The sequence below is a fragment of the Antechinus flavipes genome, chromosome 3, assembly GCF_016432865.1.
Source record: "Antechinus flavipes isolate AdamAnt ecotype Samford, QLD, Australia chromosome 3, AdamAnt_v2, whole genome shotgun sequence".
In the NCBI taxonomy this organism is placed as follows: Eukaryota; Metazoa; Chordata; class Mammalia; order Dasyuromorphia; family Dasyuridae; genus Antechinus; species Antechinus flavipes.
Genome location: NC_067400.1, coordinates 520534059 through 520555446, shown reverse-complemented (window position 1 = coordinate 520555446; position 21388 = coordinate 520534059). Strand labels below are relative to the sequence as shown.

At 38.3% G+C, this 21388-nt stretch overlaps 1 long non-coding RNA gene across 1 annotated transcript; it reads right to left on the bottom strand.

Moving 5' to 3' along the window:
• Nucleotides 1-253: 253 nt before the first annotated feature.
• Nucleotides 254-20569, bottom strand: LOC127555086 (uncharacterized). The gene is made up of 2 exons (XR_007952157.1): nucleotides 20471-20569; nucleotides 254-925 (listed from the first exon to the last, which is right to left on the bottom strand). It is a non-coding gene; the product is annotated as an uncharacterized LOC127555086 (long non-coding RNA).
• Nucleotides 20570-21388: the final 819 nt, after the last annotated feature.

Below are 21388 nucleotides of genomic sequence, written 5' to 3'. Positions count from 1 at the left end.
TGCACACACAGAAATCTCCATCTCTCCTCCCTAACAGACCTTGGTCATTTTGTTTACATGTCATTCATAATAACATTTTATCCTTCTTTGGTTTACATTGTTGCAATCCTAGAATCTATCCTCCTTTTTAGGTACTTCCCCCTCCTTTATAGTAGAATAAAACATAGACAATTCCCTGCTCAACATTGATCATTTCCTGAGTACTTCCTATATGTCCTGCCTGGTGCATGACTATAGATGCCTGAACATGAGCTTCTTTTTTTTTTTTTTCCAGAATTCTACAGTTGGAAAGGGCCTAAAGGGAAGTACTAATAATACCTAATAAATAATATTTTCATTGTTCTTTATAAATATCTCATTTGATCCTCACAACCAACCTATGAGGCAGGTGCCATTATTATTTACATTTTATAAATGAGAAAGAATAAGTGACTTATCCAAGTTTACCTATCTCCCAAATGTCTCAGCCAGGATTGGATCTTGAATCTTTTGGACTTCAAATCTAGTACTCAGTTTGCTAGCTGCCTAGGTTCTAAGGCCTCTCTGGGGCTCAGTTTCCTCATCTACAAATGAGGGATTGGGCAAAATTATTTTATTGTGGTGCAGTAGAAGCAGTTATGAATTGAGAGGAGGAAGGTGATTTCAAGTCCTGAGTCAGTTATTTACTCTCTTTGTGACTCATGGCAAATATAATCTGTTGACTTCAATTTCTATACCTTTAAAATGAAGGGGTTAGATATTACCTTTGGTATTCTCTGACCCATGAACATGCCTCTCCATTTCTCCATTTCTAACAACGGTTCTTCCTTGTCAACAATGTTGAAGCTTGTTTCTGTTGCTAGGACCTGGCCGTGAGTCCATTCTGATCAGATTTCACTTGCATATAGATGTTAATAGAGGACAGAGTGCAGAAATGGATTTTCCTCTGACAAATAAAGGAAGAGGAAGATAGTTAGACCTCGTCTGAACAAAGGACAACAATTGATAAACTAATGGGGTTTATCAAATGCTTATTCTGACATTTAAAAAGTTTGAGAGACATAATTTCTGGGTAACTTAATCATTTTGTTAATAAAGCATCATGTTTATTAATAAAAAATGGTCATCTGGCCATCTCTCAGACCAAAGATCCCTCATGGTGATGAATTCAGTTTATATAACCTTCGAAAAGTAGGTATTCCTGAGGGTAGCAATCAACTTTGGTGGAGTTAACAATGAGAGAATGGAATATTACAATGAGGGGCTGAGCTATTTTCCAATGAGGATCTTGGGGTACATGACTCACCCAAGTATTTGTCAAAGAAGCTTAATAAGTTCCACAACATCTGTCTGATAAAAGGGAGAATCCACATTTTCCCAGACCTGTCTGAGTAAACACAACGAGCAGAAATGTACCCATTAACCTAAACTTAGAATTTCTTTTCCTGTCTTTGGTTACTGTTATCCAGCTATTTTGGCTGGATAAGTCTTTTAGAAGGATTTCCCAAACAGGATGATTTCTGGATGAGGAAGTAGAAAAGAAGAAAACTCTTGGTCTTAATACAAAATGTTATTACAAAGGAGAAATAATTGTTTCCTTCACTATTCCATATGGGGCTCCTGAATTAATTGTGGAGAAGAATAATGAGGGTATTAAAGAAGGTGATGGGGGGTGAGGAGGGCAGCAATATTTGGAAGGTTTTGCCAATATCCTGACCAGGACAATCTCCCTTATTACCCCCTCCTCTATCCAGAGGGAGGAAATTCCACACTCTGAGAAATACTTACCTAGAGAGAAGTAAACACAGCAACTGCTATGCTTCAATCATTCAGGTCTGTGACCTAATTGTTCTGAATATTTCCCCCATTCTTTGCATACCAAATTTATGCCCAGCTTCTCATGTGGAATCTGCTCAAGATCTGAGACACATCTTTTAGCTCAGGAATTCTTAAATTTTTTTGTGTGTCTTAGATTCTAGCAGAAAGTCTTGTGAAGACTATGGACCCCTTTTGAGGATCCTCTTTTTAATGTGTAAAATAAAATGACATTTTACACATACTTCCTCTAAGGATGTGAGAGACAGTGTTAGACTTAAAGTCAAATCCTGCTCTAGATTTTAGGCAAATCATTTTTACCTCTCTAGTTTCACTTTTCTCATCTGTAAAATGAGAGGGTTGGTCGTAGTGACTATTCAAGTCCTTTCCAACTCTCATTCTATGATCTTATGGTTGTTGGGCCAACCTCTTTGGAATAATCATGGATCTTGTTGCTTCACCTAGAGACAACTAGATGGTACAGTGGACAGTGTCAGAAAGACATGAGTTCAAATTCAGCCTCAGATACTTATGAGCTATGTGACCCCGGGCAAATCACTTAACCTTGTTTGCCTCAGTTTCTTCAAATATAAAATAGGGATAATCATATCACCTGCCCCCTAGAGTTGTTGTGAGGATGAATTGAAATAATATTTGCTGTTGTTTCCATCATGTCCAACTTTTTTGTAACCCTATTTGGGATTTCCTTGAGAAAGATAATGGAGTCATTGGCCTTCTCCATTTCCTTCTCCAGCTCATTTTACAAATGAGGAAAAAAACAGGGTTAAGTGACTTACTTACACAGCTATTAAGTATCTGAAGCCAGATTTGAACTAAGGAAAATGAGTCTTCCTGATTCCAGGAACTTTGTGCCACCTAGCTGCCCAATAATATTTGTAAATGCTTAGCACAAGGTAGTTATTTAATAAATGTTTGTTTCTTTTCTTTCCTAAGAAGACTTTGGACACTGTGGGGTCTGATGCAAACAGCACAAATGCTATTCACAAAGTGGCATGTCTGGAGGATCTTACCACTTATATGGAATCCTTCCATTTGGATCCTAAGCAGGACAACTTCCCTTGATAGTGATGAACATACTGAGAAGTCTATCTCTCTTCTTTTAGGTTTCCCTTAATTTGAATAATCAGATGTCAGAGTCTTTATGTGGGTTGAAGGAACTCTTTTTTTTCTTTCTTTTTTTTTTTATTACAGCTTTCTATTTTCAAAACATATGCATGGATAATTTTTCAACATTGATCCTTATAAAACCTTGTGTTCCATATTTTTCCTTCCTTTCCCCCACCTCCTCCCCTAGATGGCAAATAATCTAATATATGTTAAACATATTAAAAATATAATTAAATCAAATATATGTATATATTTATACAATTATCTTGCTGCATAAGAAAAATCAGATCAAAAAGGAAAAAATGAGAAAAAACAAAATGCAAGCAAACAATAACAAAAAGAATGAAAACGCTATGTTGTGATCCACACTCAATTCCTACAGTCCTCTCTCTGGATGTAGATGACTCTCTTCCTCACAAGATCATTGGAACCAGCCTCAATCATGTCATTGTTGAAAAGAGCCATATCCATCAGAATTGATCATTGTATAATCTTGTTGCTGAGTACAGTGCTCTCCTGGTTCTGCTCATTTCACTTAGCATCAGTTCCTAGAAGAACCTGCAGGCCTCTCTGAAGTCATCCTGCTGATCATTTCTTATAGAACAATAATATTCCATAACATTCATATACCATAACTTATTCAGTTATTCATTCTCAATTAATGGGCATCCACTCAGTTTCCAGTTTCTTGCCATTGCAAAAAGGGCTATCAAACATTTTTGCACATGTGGAACCCTTTCTCTGAAGGAGCTCTTTTAAGAGTGCATTGTGTTTTACTAAGATAAATACAGCAACAACAAGAAGACTCTTTTCCTCCTAACCCAGAAAAGTAATAAATAATTAAATTAAACAGGAAGCTATAAATTGAAAAAACCACCCTATGTGAAATTCAAAGACCTGAATGTGAGTTCCAGCTCTCTCTCTTATTAGCTATGTGACTCTTGTAGTCCATCAGGATTAAAAATGACATCTGTGTTTATCTAGTCTAATCTACATCTGGAGAAGAATCCCATCCTAACAAGCAGCCATGTAGACGATGGGGAACTCACTACTTCTCAAGGCTTTTGGAAAACTCTGATTGTTAGGAAGTTTTTTTTTTCTTCTACCAAATTAGTTGTCTCTCAACTAAGTCTGAGGCTTAATTTCTAAATCTATAAGATGAGATAATATATTCAGAACACTTTGAAACCACAAAGTGCTATTTAGATGTATTATTATTGCTGTCCATCAGGTGAGACTCCACTGAAATCATGGGTAGAAATAGGAAGTCATTCCAGAAAATGACCCTACTTTTATCATGCAAGAAAGCAAGACCATTAATATAACCCAAGTATTAGATACTGTCCTTGGATATGAGAGGCCTAAATATAGTTTTTATGTATTCTCCATCATAATCTTAATGGCTTATGTCCCCAGCAAGTATTCAAGATGTTACTAAAGATATGAAATACAGAACAGATTTATTAAAGAAAATAATGTGCATGGAGAAGACTTCTATTTGAATCCTCAGAAAAACAATAAGAGAGTCCAACCAATGAGTCTCATTTGCCTCCGCATAGATTTGTCATGAGCTACATTTAAGGAAGACGCTGCTTCGTGAGGGAATCACAGGACCCAGTGCAAGTACAATTTCAGTATCTTTATTTCAGGGATAGTTTCAGCACCATTTATGTCCTTTCCTCCCTCCAGGGACATTCCACCTCTTTCACTGTAATGAGCCTACAGCTCTTTGCTTCATGCTTCACTTGACAAGAATAATCAGAAATCTTGCATGTTGAAGAATTCTTTTTAGAGTATCTTTTGGTCTATTGAGACAAAAATAGCAACTACAAGCCTCCCCTTGCCTCCAAAGTATAAGAATTAAGATAGAAAGCTCCTTCAACTCTCCTCTCTCTCTCTCTCACCTCCTATATCTAATGTATTGCCAAGGTCTGTCATTTTTTACCTTGCTAACATTTCTTGCCTCAGACACTTACTAGCTGTGTGTCCCTAGGAATGTCATTTAAGCTCTCTTTGCCTCAAATCCTCATCTGTAAAATGGGGACATACTGGAGAAGGAAATGGCAAACCATTCCAGTATCTTTGCCAAGAAAATACCATGAACAAGTCCATGTCCATTTTTCTGGTTTTCTTATACCTTAAAAATTTTATTCCCCTCCCCAATGAATTTCATTGCTGTTACTTGTATCTTCCATACAGCAAAAACTCCTATTTCCATTATGTTAATATTAAGTATACAATTAAGATAATAAGAAATCATATTTCTATGCTGCTTTAAAGTTTGCTGAAAGAGTCCTGAGTTTAAATTCTCTCATAGCACATCCTTTATCCCTCAACTCCAGATATTTTCATTGGCTGTCTTCCATATTTAGATTGCTTTCTCTTCTCTCTACCTCCTAGCTTCTTTTAAGTCTTGGTTAAAATTCGCTCTTCTACACTTAGTCTTTCCTGATCTCCCTTAATGCCTTGTCTTTGTCAGTTTTTAATTTCTCCAGTGCATAGTTGTTCGCATGTTTCCTCTCTATAAGATGGTGAGCTCCCTGACACATCTTTTGCCTTTCTTTATAACCCCAGTGCTTGGAACAGCATAGGTGTTAATTAATTAATAAGTGTTTATTGACCAACTGACAGTGTCCTTTATGATGCTTTTGCTTCCACCATCACTTCTACTTCCCTTTATCTCCTCTTTTCTATCAGAGGAAGCATTACGTTTCTCCTACCAAGTGCTGACTGAGCCCAACATAACTCTGGGCAAGTTAACATATTTCCAGATCTTTTCTTAGTCAGAATTAATAGCCATGTCTTCAGTGTCAAAGTGCTCCTCTGATGAAAATGATGGTTCCCTTTCTCAGCCATTCAGTTAGCTACCTCTTCCCTTGCTACTTAGGCTTTAAATAAGTCAATTGCATTCCACTCTCTTTCCTAATTTCAGTATCCAAACACGTCAATCAGGACCCAAACAATGATTAAATGGAGCTTGGACTAGAACCTATAGGTGGCCAAGTAGAATCAGATTGGTTTGGTTAAAGGCCTGGAACTAAAGAAAGAAATCTAGCCATTAATCCCAGACATCTTGGGAGGATTCAGAGTTGCAAAAGAGGAAAATAAATGCTTTTAAGAGCATCTGTAGGTAAGGATATGATACTCTATGTGGATAGAGGGAAGAAAAGAGGGAAGGAGGAAAAAAAGGAAGAATGGAAGGAGAGAGGGAAGAAGAGAGAGAGGAAAGGAAGGAAAGAGGGAGGGAGGGAAGGAAGAAAGGAAAGAGGGAAGGAAGGAGGTGAAACCATGGCATGTAAGTGAATTGGATTTAAGTGAAGGAGGGCTGTGCAAGGTCATCTGCCTCACTTTTCCCTCCAGAACCATCTGGGTCCAGTGGCCAGATACAGATCAGGATACAACATTCAAACAAGGCGGTCCATCCCCCTCAGCTGGCATTTCTCTGAGTCCTTTTGGGACTACAAGAAAACAGATGGTTTTCTATCCCGCCTTTCCATCTCCCATCATCTCTTCCCTCTAAGTGGAGCCAAAACATGTAAATTACTCTGAGATTCAGAGAGAAGCTTCAAGAAAGCAATGAACACACCAAGGGTGAGGGGTGGAGGGTGGGTAGGTTACATCTGCTGTTGGCACTCTGCCATAACAACAAAAACTCATTTTTCTGTGGTGTTGATATTAAATAAATAATTATAATGATGATGATAACAAATCATATTTCTATGTTGCTTTAATGTTTAGTGAAGCAGGGCATGGTGTATTGAATTTAGAGATAAGGAAACTGGGTTTAAATCCTGTCATAGCCAATCTTCTAGAGGTCATTAGTGTCTATAGTGTCTATGACACCAGTTGGTGTGATCTTGGGCAAGTCATTTGACCACTATCAGCCTCGGTTTACTCATCTGTAAAATAAAGATAATAATAACACTTTCCTCCCAAGGTTGCTGCAAGGAAAAAAATGTATAAAGTGATTTACAAACCTTCCTGGAAATACTTCCTATAAATACTAACCATTATTATCGTTATCATCATCATCATTGACTCTGGGCAAGTTATAAAACCTCTCCAAGTCTCAGTTTCCTTATCTATTAAAAAGTGATAATAATAATTATGTCCCTTTCCCCACAGTTCTGTTCTGTGGCATGTGTTTTGTAAACTTTGAGGTGCTATGGAAATATGAACTTTGGCTATTGAGTCTAACAATAATATTACTAATTCTAATTGGTAAATGTTTGTTGAATTGACTGGATTTGGAAGGGATCTCAGAATATAGAATATCAAATGTGGAAGGGATCTTAGATCACAAAATAAATGCTATCAAAATTTACAGAGACACTAGAGCTTACCTAATACAATTTTTTCAGGCCTACAATCCCTTCTCAATACTAATCAAATGCAGAAATAAACCTGATCCCACCAAGCTATCATCATTTCTAACTCAACCTTGGTTCAAGAGTAGCATCTAATAAGAAGAATAGGCTCTTCTAGTAATAATTCTACCTCTCTGGGAGAGAGGTAATATACCAGCCCAGAACATCCTTTTTCCAGTGGAGGCAACAGGAGCTCAAAAAAGTTAATAATTATTTGAGGAGAGGGAAAAGGAAAGGGAGAAGAGAAGAGAATTTGTTATGAGAGGAATATCTTTTCTCTGAGCTTATGTGTTTGATAATTGCTATTGAAATATATTTTCTGCTATGAAAAAATATAGAGATTAAAAACCTAGTTTTATTATTATGCTCAAATATAGATTCAGACCCTAGAGAAAGCAATAAACCTGCACAATCTTTAGGGTTCTAAAAAGGCTTCTGCTAGGCAAAATCACATCATAATGACAGAAAATAATTCTCTTATAAATTGCAATCATATACATTTCTCTTAAGCCACTAAAGAAAAGACAGATTCATAGTTCAGTGCTTCCTTCAACGTCAAAAAAGTTGAAAAAACTTAAAATGTTAATCTCATACATAAGCAAACCTAATTAAATAGTTCATTAGTACATTGTCAAGTTACTGATTAAATTACAGAAGATTTATAAATAAGTCAGTTGAGGGAAAGATTTACATATTACCAAAGAGTCAAGGATAGTTGAGATTCTTCTCCTAGCTCCTAACCTAAGGTATATTCAAGGTCTTAAGTAAATTTTCACATCTCATCGGACAGGTTTTGGTAAGGTGAGATTAATATTAATTGGAGACAGGTTTTTAGTTTGCCAAAAGTTGCAAAAGAAATGGCACTGAGTCCCAAATTATAAAAATTAATTTAAAAAAATCAAATAAAAAACATTTCCATTTCAAAATGAATCCAGAGCTTATGGCATGAGGGAAGGAGACCTGGATTCAGAAACATGAGATTTGAGCTGGGGTTCTCCCTCTTCTGCTGACTTAACTATTTGACTTTGAGCAAATCTCTTTCCTTCTTTGGGCCTCAGTTCCTCATCTGCAAAAGAAGACTAAAATAGTAGAATGCTATGTGATGCCTTCAGACAAATATATTTTTCAAGTCTATATTCTACATAAGCTAACTAACTTGTGAGTCTCTACTCCATTGAAATGAACAGACAGAGCCTATTCTTCTTATTAGATGCTACTCTTGGACCAAGGTTGAGTTAGAAATGATGACTGCTTGGTGGGATCAGGTTTATTTCTGCATTTGATTAGTAGTGAGAAGGGATTGTAGGCCTGAAAAAATTGTATTAGGTAAGCTCTAGTGTCTCTGTAAGTTTTGATAGCATTTGTTTTGTGATCTAAGACTCCTTCCAGTTTTGATATTCTATATTCTGAGATTCCTTCCAAATCCAGTCAAATCAACAAACATTTACCAAACTCCTGCCATGTACCCAGAGTACATGGAGGGCACTGGACAGAGGATCCAGTGGACAGAGGGTCCTGACATGGCTAGCATATTTGGGACCTTTGCAAAGAGGGGGTCCCAGTGTGGCCCTTTTATAATGGGAGATTTAGCTAGAGGGGCCTGTGGGTGTAGCCCCAAGTTGGCTCAGATCCCCATATGTACATAAGCATAAAACACATTTATGATAGTGTGTATACATACATATATGTATATGTGTGTGTGTGTGTATACACACACACATAAACATACAAGTTAATTTGGAGACAATAGAAAGAATTAAGCCATAAATAAAGATGTCTTATAAGAGGTGGGATTTTAGCCAGCACCTGAAAAAAGCCAGGTATGTCAGGAGACAGGGATGATAAAGGAGAGAAATCCAAGTATGACAGACAACCAATAACAATATTGCTATAAAAAATTAGACTGTATTGTTGAGAAATAACAAGTAGGTCAGTGTCACTGGATCACAGTATACTTAGGAGAGGGTAAGATGTAAGTATTGGAAAGATGGGAGAGGCCTGGTATGTGAAGGACTTTAAAAAGGACATCCTGTTCAAGACATCCAATAGGCAGTTGGAGATAGGAAGAGAGGGAGGGGGAGAGAGAGAGAGAGAGAGAGAGAGAGAAGGCCCAGGACAGAGCCCTAGGGGAAAACCATTGATACTGGGTGTGACCCGAATGAAGATCCAGCAAAGGACACTAAGAACAAGTGGTAAAACAGGTGGGAGGAAAACCAGATTAGAATAATAACACAGATTTGCGAGATAAGGATTGAGAGATAAGGATACAGGAATGTTAAACACTGCAGAGTATCAGAGGCTGCAGAGGTCAAGGAGAAAGAAGACTGAGAAAAGACCCATGTATTTGGCAGTTAAAATATCATTGTTAACTTCAGAGAGAAGTTTCAGTTGAATAATAAAGTTGGAACCCAGATTGTAAAGAATTAAGAAAAGAATGAGAGGAAGATGTGGTTTTCAAGGAGTTTAGCCACAAAAAGGAGGAGAGATATAGGACAATAGCAAAAACAGAGCATGAAAGAATATTTTTGAGGATGAGAGTGGAGGACATGGCTATGTTTGTAGGTTGTAAGGAAGCAATTAGTAGACAAGAATAGATTGAAGATGAAGAAGGCGATGTGTGGATCAGAAACCATTTAATAAAAAAAGACTGGAGAGATCTCTAGAAGCAAAGCAAAGTTTAATATAGGATTCTTGCAAGAATCGGGGTCCACCCATGGAGCAAACAATAGAAGGGAGGAAGCACTGTAAGAGGCAGGGTCAACGCTTTTAATCCCTAACGCAAATTCCCCTCCCACCGCTGACTCTCATCCTTATTGGCTGAGGATCTTACATTCTAAATGCGGGAACTGCCCAAGAAATTGAACTTGACCAATAAGTACATAGTTGCCCATATTTGGTTAAAATAGGAGGATAACAAGAAGGGGACTTAAGTATGCCCTAGGGGGAATAACAGGGAGGAGACTTTAAGTATGCCTTTAGGAGAATAGCAGGGAGGAGACACTTTAAGTATGCCCTTGACTTAATGCTTAAAGTCCTTCAGGCCTACTCAAACTTTGAAATAGATGAAGCCTTACTCGATTTTCACAACTGTCTTGAAAGATCTCACCTTATCTCATTCAGGGACAATACACAAGAGAAGATGAAAGAAATGGAACTGTTTGGAGATAGTAGCTGAAGAAATCTGCATAATAAGAGATGAAGATGGAGAAAAAGAAGGATGATGACTGGGAAATAATTGAAGGGTTGAAGAATTTAAAGTCATATTGATATGATATAGCTTGTAGGGAAATATAATGGTGGTTTTGGGGGAGGGGGCTGACCTTGGGACTTCTGTTCTGGCAATCTGATTCCAAAGTCCTCTGGCTTTGCCTCTCCCCACACCCATACCCCTAATCTAGGAATGCTATTTTTCTGACAATCTGCCTGATTCTAGAGACCATTCCTCAATTCATTGCTGACTGGTAATCTTGTCAGTAATCATCTCGTTAACCAAGAGACACTCCTTCTGGAGACTACTCCTATGGGCCATAAAATTAGCATATCTATGATTGAAAGCTGCATAAATGTATCTCCTTGCTTCTGTTTCTCTGCCGAAATTTCCTTAGAATTCTACCCGGCTCTTGTAATGGTGTTATAATTATTTTCATTAAACTTTGCCCCTTGACTAGGAGATGGGTTCAAGTCTGCCTGCAAATTCTTTTGAGTCACTTGGCAATACTGGTCTGGGACCCAAACTTTGGGTCCCCCTTTGCCAACCTCAACAATATTAGATACAAAAAACAAAGATTGAGGTGCCAAAGCAGAGAGAGAATGATGTTGTAATGCCGGAGAAACTGAGGCAGGAGAGAGATTAGAGAGTTTTTAATATTTTATTAATGGGAGAGTAAGATTGACTGGACAGGACTCTCGTCTCAGATTATCCAGTCAGACAGAGATAAGTATACTGGGACCAAGGAATCCATATTGGTCCCAGGGCTGGAGGACCCAAAGAATCCAGCGTCCAGCATACAGCTGCCAGATGCCATTCTCCAGCAATGAATGGAAGAACAAAGAAGAGAAAGGGAGGGAAAGTTTTTATCAGGGAGGGGAAGCCATAAAACCCTAAAAGATCCGGAGACAAAGAAGTAAAGATATCGTGGGTTATCTTGGAATATTCTAAAGGAATATTGTAAATCCTTGAGGACACAAAACAGTCAGGAATCTACTCTCTTATCTTGCTAATTTATAAGAGATTGAGACAGAACAGTTAAGGAAACTGAGACAAGGGAAACTTTTACAGGAAAACTGAGTCAGGACAGTTAAAGAGAACTGTGGCATAACAATGTAAGGACAATAGATTATGTTAAAATGAGGGGATTTTAGAATTTATGAATATGGAAGTGATTCATTTGCCATTACCATTTGTTGGTGATAAGAATAAGGAAGTGATAATTTTTGTATGTAGCTGCATGAAATGAGTAAATTGAGGATTTGGGAAGTTAAGTTGTTTGAGCGAGTATGTTGAAGTCTTCTGGCAGGAGTTGAAGAAAAGAGATTTATTGTGAGCCAGGTACTGAACTCATTGAGGAAAAAAGGAGAGTATCCTGGAGTTTGGTAGACCAGTCATCAGAATTTTGACTGGGTGGTAGATATGGATTGGGAGAACTTTAGTGGAGGAGAGATTACTAAATTATAGGGGTAGATAGAGAGTTTGGAAGTAGTGACTTGGAGCAAGAAGGTTTTCAAATTCCCTATCTCAACCAATAAATTGGAGGAAATGGGTGAAGATAGTGCTGGAATGAATGGTCAGGGATCCTGTTATCTGTTCTGACATTTTGTGTTTTATGCACGAGGGGCCATATTCTGTGATTCAGTGTCACAGCAGACTGGGGGAAGGGGACATCTTGGTAATTCTGCACAAATCTGCCAGAAAGACTGCGTAGGTGTGGTTCCCCAGGAGCTGCTGCTGCCAGAAACAGTGTGAAAGTGTTATGCCACAATTCTCTTTAACTGCCTTGACTCAGTTTCCCTGCACTAGTTTCCCTTGTCTCAGTTTCTTTAACTGTTCTGTGTCAATCCCCTAAGTTGTTTAACTCCCCCTCTGGTCCATTACTGAGGACCAATTACTCTAAGGTTATAAATTGTTAGCCCAAGCAAGATAAACAAGAGAGTAGACCTCCTGATTCTTTTCTGTCCTCAAGAATTTACAACATCCCTCTAAAATATTCTAAGATATCTCTGTGTATTCAGACATCCAGTCTCTGGGGTTTTTTTTTGTTTTTTTTTAGGATTTATGGCCTCTCCCATCCTGACAGCTTCTTACTCCTTCCTTTGTTTAGAGAAAAGATATTCAAGAAGTTGGGGTTCCTCCATTCATGGCTGGAGGCTGGAGGCTGGCGGCTGGATGCTGGATTCTTTGGGATGATAGTCTCCTCCAGCCCTGGGACCAACATGGATTCCTTGGTCCCAGTATAGCTTTATCTCTGTCTGACTGGATAATTTGAGACGAGAGTCCTGTCCAGTCAATCTTACTCTCCCATTAATAAAATATTAAAACTCTCTAATCTCTCTCCTGCCTCAGTTTCTCTGGCATTACAAAAGGAAAGTAAAATTCACCTCCTGAAATCTGCTGAAAAATTAAGTAAAAAAAAAAAATACTATTTCTTTCCCTGTCCTCTGATGCGGGAAAGCTTCCTTTCTAGATTCCCACCCTCTCCTAGTTAATAATGTAAATTGCCCTTTAACTCACAAATCCTGGTCCCTTTGAATTTCAATAGAAGATCTGACCTGTTCCCAGCCCCACCCGGATATGAGCCAACTTTGGGGCTACACCCGAAAGCCCCTGGAGCTAAGTCTCCTATTATAAAAAGGCCACGCTGGGAACCCCTCTTTGCAGAGATTCCAAACATGGCTACCATGTAAGGATCCTCTGTCCACTGGACCCTCTGTCCAGTGCCCTCCTTATCTCTACCTTCGCCTATACTTTAACTTTGCTTATCTAATAATAAACCTCTTTTATCAATCTAGCTCTCTGGGCCAATAAATGCTTTTATTGGGAACTCGCGCCGCTACTAGACCACCTTGCGCCGAATCTGTACCCCAAACCTGCCACTAGACCTTAACCCTAATTTCATTTAGGTACCCCAAAGCTAGACCTCAACATCCTCCATTTAAGCAAATATTAGATATAATTATTATAGATAAAGGAGGCACTTGCTGTCTGGAGAAGGGGAAAGACTCTATGGGATTGGCTACAAGGAGGAAGATTAGGAAGGAAAGGTATAATATTAATATTACTAAGATTCACAGAAATAGTACTTTAACTTTATCAGGCTGGGTCCTTGCTTCACAAATACAGATCATGGCCCCTTTAGAAAATGACTTTACTGTAATACTGAGCAAGACAAGAGATTAGAAGCCAATTCAATAGTTTATTAAATGGAGAGAAATACTGGGACCAATGGATCCATGTTTGATCCCAGGGCTAGACGAGACTGTCATCTCAAAGAGTCTAGCCCCAAGTATCTGGACAGCAAGCTTTTTATAGAATAACAAAAACAATGACATAGTGGAGGTACCTAGGTGGGGATAACCTAATGGAGGGAGGTTACTGATGTTCTAATGACATCTAAAATGGATAAACATTTATCTTGTCAAACATTAAGAAGGATTGTCTATAAAACCTTTATCTCAAACATTAAGAGGGAGGTTATAACCTAAGGCAGAATAACTAAATAGGACAATTGGAGAAACTGGGTCACGACATTAAAAGGGAACTTTGGCATAACATTACAAGCGTCTTAAAAAAAAAAAAGGCATCTCCTAGTGGTTACATTTCTGGGGATGAGTATCCTTACTTAGGCTAGTTTACAGACCTTGTTTCAGTGTCTTTCAAAGAATTCTTTTGAGCTTGAAAGGGCCTTCTAGAGCATAGACTCTGCTTGCATAATGTATGAGAACCAAGGATTTCTTTTACCTTTCAATGGAGAACTAAAATGTTACTCCAGGAATATCAGTACCTTTTCTGTGGCACTTTATAGTTTACAATGTACATCACAGACATTTCCCCATATGAGCTTCATCCTGGCATTGTGAGGTATTCACAATAGGGATTCATTCCCACTTTTCAGATAAGAAAACTGATATTCAAAGAGATTATGGAACATTTCCTAAAAGTACACAGTGCTTAGAGTGTCAGAGCAGGAAACACGTGTGTTGGTTCTTATGACCTCTCAGGTTGCAATGCCTCTCAACATGAATTTCATATACTTTTAACATTTTCTTCAATCTCCTTACTTTGTAGACACTGAGACTCAAAGAAGTTAAGACATTATTGCCCAGATTTATAAAGTAAATTCATTTGATGAATGGATGCCCATCAATTGGAGAATGGCTGGGTAAATTGTGGTATATGAATGTTATGGAATATTATTGCTCTGTAAGGAATGACCAGCAGGATGAATACAGAGAGGCTTGGAGAGACCTACATGGACTGATGCTAAGTGAGATGAGCAGAACCAGGAGATCATTATACACTTCGACAACGATATTGTATGAGGATGTATTCTGATGGAAGTGGATTTCTCTGACAAAAAGACTTAACTGAGTTTCATTGGAGAAATGATGGACAGAAACAGCAACACCCAAAGAAGGAATACTGGGAAATGAATGTGAACTATTTGCATTTTTGATTTTCTTCCCGAGTTATTTTTACCTTCTGAATCCAATTCTCCCTGTGCAACAAGAGAACTGTTCGGTTCTGCAAATATGTATTGTATCTAGGATATACTGCAACATGTTTAGCATATATAGGACTGCTTGCCATCCTGGGGGGGGGGGGAGGAGGGAGGGAGGGGAAAAAATGAAACATAAGTGATTGCAAGGGATAATGTCGTGTAGAAATTATCCTGGCATGGATTCTGTCAATGCGAAGTTATTATTAAATAAAATAAAATTTATAAAAAAAAAAAAAAAAAAAGATATTTCCTAGCTGTGTGATCTTGGGCAAGTCTGCTTCATTTTTCTGCTCTGTAAAATGGAAATAATATCAGCCTCCAAGGTGAGGATAAAATGACATACTGTGCATTTTGCAAACAAAATGCTATATCAAAAGAGAGTCTTAATTGATCAAAGATGGACAGAAGCAGCTACACCCAGAGAAAGAACACTGGAAATGAATATAAACTGCTTGCATTTATGTTTTTCCTCCCGGGTTATTTATACCTTCTGAATTCAATTCTCCCTGTGCAACAAGAAAACTGTTTGGTTCTGCACACATATATTGTATCTAGGATATACTGCAACCCATTCAACATGTAAAGGACTCTTGCCATCTGGGGAAGGGGTGGAGGGACCTAGGTGGGGATAACCTAATGGAGGGAGGTTACTGATGTTCTAATGACATCTAAAATGGATAAACATTTATCTTGTCAAACATTAAGAAGGATTGTCTATAAAACCTTTATCTCAAACATTAAGAGGGAGGTTATAACCTAAGGCAGAATAACTAAATAGGACAATTGGAGAAATTGGGTCACGACATTAAAAGGGAACTTTGGCATCATTACAAGCGTCTTTAAAAAAAAAAAAAAGGCATCTCCTAGTGGTTACATTTCTGGGGATGAGTATCCTTACTTAGGCTAGTTTACAGACCTTGTTTCAGTGTCTTTCAAAGAATTCTTTTGAGCTTGAAAGGGCCTTCTAGAGCATAGACTCTGCTTGCATAATGTATGAGAACCAAGGATCTCTTTTACCTTTCAATGGAGAACTAAAATGTTACTCCAGGAATATCAGTACCTTTTCTGTGGCACTTTATAGTTTACAATGTACATCACAGACATTTCCCCATATGAGCTTCATCCTGGCATTGTGAGGTATTCACAATAGGGATTCATTCCCACTTTTCAGATAAGAAAACTGATATTCAAAGAGATTATGGAGCATTTCCTAAAAGTACACAGTGCTTAGAGTGTCAGAGCAGGAAACTCGTGTGTTGGTTCTTATGACCTCTCAGGTTGCAATGCCTCTCAACATGAATTTCATAACACTTTTAACATTTTCTTCAATCTCCTTACTTTGTAGACACTGAGACTCAAAGAAGTTAAGACATTATTGCCCAGATTTATAAAATAAATTCATTTGATGAATGGATGCCCATCAATTGGAGAATGGCTGGGTAAATTGTGGTATATGAATGTTATGGAATATTATTGCTCTGTAAGGAATGACCAGCAGGATGAATACAGAGAGGCTTGGAGAGACCTACATGGACTGATGCTAAGTGAGATGAGCAGAACCAGGAGATCATTATACACTTCGACAACGATATTGTATGAGGATGTATTCTGATGGAAGTGGATTTCTCTGACAAAAAGACTTAACTGAGTTTCATTGGAGAAATGATGGACAGAAACAGCAACACCCAAAGAAGGAATACTGGGAAATGAATGTGAACTATTTGCATTTTTGATTTTCTTCCCGAGTTATTTTTACCTTCTGAATCCAATTCTCCCTGTGCAACAAGAGAACTGTTCGGTTCTGCAAATATGTATTGTATCTAGGATATACTGCAACATGTTTAGCATATATAGGACTGCTTGCCATCCTGGGGGGGGGGGGGGAGGAGGGAGGGAGGGGAAAAAATGAAACATAAGTGATTGCAAGGGATAATGTCGTGTAGAAATTATCCTGGCATGGATTCTGTCAATGCGAAGTTATTATTAAATAAAATAAAATTTATAAAAAAAAAAAAAAAAAGATATTTCCTAGCTGTGTGATCTTGGGCAAGTCTGCTTCATTTTTCTGCTCTGTAAAATGGAAATAATATCAGCCTCCAAGGTGAGGATAAAATGACATACTGTGCATTTTGCAAACAAAATGCTATATCAAAAGAGAGTCTTAATTGATCAAAGATGGACAGAAGCAGCTACACCCAGAGAAAGAACACTGGAAATGAATATAAACTGCTTGCATTTATGTTTTTCCTCCCGGGTTATTTATACCTTCTGAATTCAATTCTCCCTGTGCAACAAGAAAACTGTTTGGTTCTGCACACATATATTGTATCTAGGATATACTGCAACCCATTCAACATGTAAAGGACTCTTGCCATCTGGGGGAAGGGGTGGAGGGAAGGAGGGGAAAAATCGGAACAGAAATGAATGCAAGGGATAATGCTGTAAAAAAATTACCCTGGCATGCGTTCTATCAATAAAAAAATATTTAAAAAAAAAATAAATAAATAAATAAATTCATTTGAGAACTGAGATCTGAATATTAATTAATCCAAGGGAACGAGATGAGGTGAGATCTTTCAAGACAGCTGTGAAAATCGAGTAAGGCTTCATCTATTTCAAAGTTTGAGTAGGCCTGAAGAACTTTAAAAATTAAGTCAAGGGCATACTTAAGCTCCCTCCCTGCTATCCTCCTAAAGGCATACTTGAGTCCCCTTCTTGTTATCCTCCTATGACATCAGTGTCTTTCTGTTTCGGTCAAATATGGGCACCTATGTACTTATTGGTCAAGTTCAATTTCTTGGGTAGTTCCCACGTTTAGAATGTAAGATCCTCAGCCAATAAGGATGAGGGTCAGTGGTGGGAGGGGGTATTTGTGTTAGGGATTAAAAGCGTTGACCTTGGGTGCTTCCTCCCTTCGATTGTCTGCTCAATGGGTGGGACTCCTGATTCTCCAGAGATCATATAATAAACTTTGCTTTGCTTCTAGAGATCTCTCCAGCTTTTTTTTTTATTAAATAAGTATTTGAACCACACACAATTCTTTAGCTTTTCATTCAGGGCTTTTCTCATTGAATCCTTTGAACTCACACATAGAATCACAGAATATATTCATATACATATGCCTAAATATATACATGTATATATACTTAAAATACAAATATGCATTAAGTATACATGTGCACATCCACATATACATATAGAAACATTTATTTGCATAACATATGTATTCCACATAGACATATATACAAAAATCACCTTCTTTGCATAATGATTTGTATTTAATGCTTATTCAAAACAGGGACAGGGGTTGGGATTTTTTTTTTCCTAAGGCAATTGGGGTTAAGTGACTTGCCCAGGGTCACACAGCTAGGAAATGTTAAGTGAATGAGGTCACATTTGAACTCAGGTCCTCCTAACTTCAGGGCTGATACTCTATCCACTGTGCCACTTACCTGCCCTTTTGGTTTGTTTTTAAGCAGATTTACTGTAGTGAATTTCAGCTCTTTTTCACCCTCTCTTAGGCATCAGAATATAGAGTCACAAAATATTCCTAGAAACTAAAGTATTCTGGTCTTGCTATTTGGCTGTCAATACAAATTCTGAAATTTTCTATTTTTCCTGGTATACTGGTATAACAATCTTGAAATGAAAAAAGTTTTCATATTCTGAATGGAATATTAGACTAGATGATGTCTAAGATCCTTTCAGGCTCTGACATTCTGAGTTCCAGCTTCCACGTCTCCCCCACTGTGAATCATAGAATTGGTCCCTCCCAGATCTGATGTTCTATGTTTTTTGTTTATCTGCTTTTTCCTTGAAACTGGTTCTTTTTCATCCAGGCTGGAAGTATATTGGCAACTCACAGCTTGATCGCACCATTGTTGGGCACTAGAGCTTTGACTTATTCTATCTGCAGCCTGGGGTCTGTTATGCCCTCCAAATTAGCCTGGTGCTCCTGCATTCCTATCCTAGGTGCACATCAGATTGGTGCCAGACAGTGCAAATATCCAATCAGCTTTAGCACCAAAGCAAGTGAAAACTACTGAACTCAGGAGTTCCATCAACTTCAGTCTTTCCAGTAGCATAGATTACAAGCATGTGCTTCCATGCTCAGTGACATTCTATGTTCTAAGGTTCCTTCTAACTCTATTATCTTATATATTCAGGGCTCTTTCTGCTCTGACCATCCATCTTAGTCTGAGATGTCTTCCAGCTCTAATAGTCTATGTTTTTTGCATTAGGATGTCGAGCCCCATCAGTATTTCTGCTTTTTGGGTTGCTTGAATGGAATCCTACTTTTCTAAATGAAAGCTTTCCTTCAGGTACTCAATGCTCTTATTTGCTCATTTGCTCATTATTTCTTTTCTTCCTTCATTCAGCATTGATTGGTTGAGATTTACAAGATACTGAAGGAGACATAAGAAGATAGGGAAGAGTAAAAACAAAGAACAAATAAGAGGTAATTTCACATGATTTGGAGACTGGTTGGAGAATGATGGGGCTATTAACAGAGATGGGTAAATGAAGAAAAATAGACTCATTATAGTGAAAAAAATTACTAGAAATCTATGATAGGGTATGGATTCTTTCTCTGACACTTACCACTTTGTGATCTTGGGCAAGTCCTTTTACCCCTATATGCCTCAATTCCCCCTTTGGAATGCTTAAAAGACTTTAGATATGTGAGCACTCCTATTCAATTCGATAAATGTTTATTTGGTGTCCACTAATGTATCAGGCACAATATTAGATCCTGGAAATCAATAAATATAGAAATTGACACAATTGTTTTTCAAAGGGTCATAGGATTTTAGGACTTAAATCTGAAGGAACCTTAGAGATTCAATCACTTCATTCAACTGAGACTCAAAGGATTAAGTAGCAATTAGTAGGGCTCTGTTTTGAAGCCTTATTCAAATCTAATGTTTTTCTTACTCCTCTTAGACTCCATTTTAAGAGATCATTCAGTCCAGCTCTGTCCATTCTTTTGGGTAAGTATTACATCTTTGTCTCTTTTTTATAACTGCCCAGATGGTGAAACCATTTTAGCCAGGGTCAAATGGTAGTAAGATACCCCCTAGAACAATCGAGATATCCGAGGGTCCCAAATAGATCTCTAATAGTTCTGAGTTAGGGCATAGAAAATTTAAGGGATCTTCCTAAGATCACAAAGACAGTATATAATGGAGGTGCCCACAATTCTCGAATCCAGTCAATTCTCACTGGCTTTAAAGCCAATTCTTTATACGGTATGCTCTCCTTTCTCTCCTCCCAGAGAGCCTCTATCAATTGTCCAAAAAGGAAAGTGAAGCCCAGGGCAGGAAAATGAATGGTCACCATAGTGAATAGGCTGTATCTCCTCATCAAGTTCTTGGACTTTATTTGTCCAGCCCTCGGAGCCCTCCTGGGAGGCAGCCTTTTCCCTCTGCCCGGAGCTTTCTCTCTTACGGGAGGTCAGTCTCCTACCTCTTTAACCATTCTAGTAATTCAATCTCCCTGGGACTCCAAGCAATGACAAATAAGCCGTTAGTGGGATTCTCAGTTCAGATGCAGAGACGCATAAACCTGATCCTCTCTCCCTCAGAGAAAGAATCAGGATCAAATGGCTTAGGCACTGCAGAGCTTCCTCCTGATTGGCTGCTCATGACGTCACCCTCTTTTCAAGCTCTCCGCTCCCTAGACTACACTGTTAATTTTCCCGAGGTAGTTCCTCTGTTCGAGGGAGCAGGACGTTGTAGTTCACAGAATCCTAGGTTTTGTGAGAGCAGAGGCAGCCATACTAAAAGCCCCTCGAGCATTAGGGCACACAAGACTCCTGAAGGTGTCAGTGCCTTCTCTTTGTTAATTTTTTCCCCATAAATTAATGCAGTATATGGATATATGGTCTTCTTCATTAGACTATGAGCTTCTTGAGAATAGGGACTATTTTTTTGTATGTGTCCCTAGCACTTAGCACAGTGCCTGGCACACAGTAGGTGCTTAATAAATGCTTGTTGACTGAAGAATTCCAGGTAGGCTTCCCCCCCCCCCCATTCTACCATTTTCCATACTTCTTATTCACCACCGACAGCATAATACATGCGTCACTATGCCACAATTAGAGTATGCATGACATATAGCTCGCCTTTATTCTCAGGGTGAGCACCAACTGTTCTTTCTCCCTCTCAGACACAGGATGTTCCTAAATTCTAGAAGCTATATCTATAGAGTCGCTCAGACTCAACCTTCCTCTCCATTCCTAATGCCTTTACTCTAATCTGAATCCTATTTATCACTAGCTTCTGATAAATGGCTTCCTAAGAATTCCAGTTCTCTCCTCCATTCTCTTTCCCTTCTAATCTCAATACTGCTGGTAGAATAATCCTTTTTACTCACAAACCAGGA